Source organism: Entelurus aequoreus, linkage group LG09, assembly GCF_033978785.1.
Source record: "Entelurus aequoreus isolate RoL-2023_Sb linkage group LG09, RoL_Eaeq_v1.1, whole genome shotgun sequence".
Lineage (NCBI taxonomy): Eukaryota > Metazoa > Chordata > Actinopteri > Syngnathiformes > Syngnathidae > Entelurus > Entelurus aequoreus.
This window is the reverse complement of record NC_084739.1, coordinates 74,095,358-74,096,295: the sequence shown is the minus strand read 5'-3', so window position 1 is coordinate 74,096,295 and position 938 is coordinate 74,095,358.

The window sequence follows — 938 nt, the reverse complement described above, 5'->3', positions numbered from 1 at the left end:
CGTCTATGAGGGCGACGACTCACGCTCGCCACCTGCTGGACACAAAGTTAGTGGCGGAGTAAACACAAATACAACAGCAACTACAATACTCGTTAAGTTAAGTTAAAGTACCAATGATTGTCACACACACACCAGGTGTGGCGAAATTATTGACCCATCACCCTTGATCACCCCCTGGGAGGTGAGGGGAGCAGTGAGCAGCAGCAGTGGCCGCGCCCGGGAATCATTTTTTGGTGATTTAACCCCCAATTCCAACCCTTGATGCTGAGTGCCAAGCAGGGAGGTAATGGGTGCCATTTTTATAGTCTTTGGTATGACTCACGACCTACCGATCTCAGGGCGGACACTCTAACCCAGGCCCGGGCAATTATTCTGACTCGGGGGCCACATTTAGAGAAAAAAATGTGTCTGGGAGCCAGTATATCTATTTTTAGGAACACTAATACAAAACCTCACAATAATGTCTGATTGAATGCTTAAAACATCATAACAGACCGCCCTTAAAAAACGTAATGGAATTTTACATTTTTCTATGAACGATAAAACACTGAATATTGACAAAATATGAATGTCACACCCCCTTTCGATTGACACATTTTACAATCAAGTGAAACGCAACAAAAATGCAACAAACAGTGAAATATGAACGCAAAGGGTACAAAATACTCCCACTTACAATCTGATATATCTCACATATCACTAAGCTTTTAGAACTTTGTTGTGAAAATCTCCTTCCGTGTCTGTGGAAACGCTTCCCGCCCACACTGCTTGGTGCCTCGTCTGAGCTGCTGTGATGTAGATGACCATAGTAACTAATTAGATGACCATAGTAACTAATTAGATGACCAAAGTAACTAGTATATCATCCAAAAGTGCAGATTCCAACCATTGAAATACTTAGTACAGTTCAAGACTTACGGTCGTTAGAAAACATGACT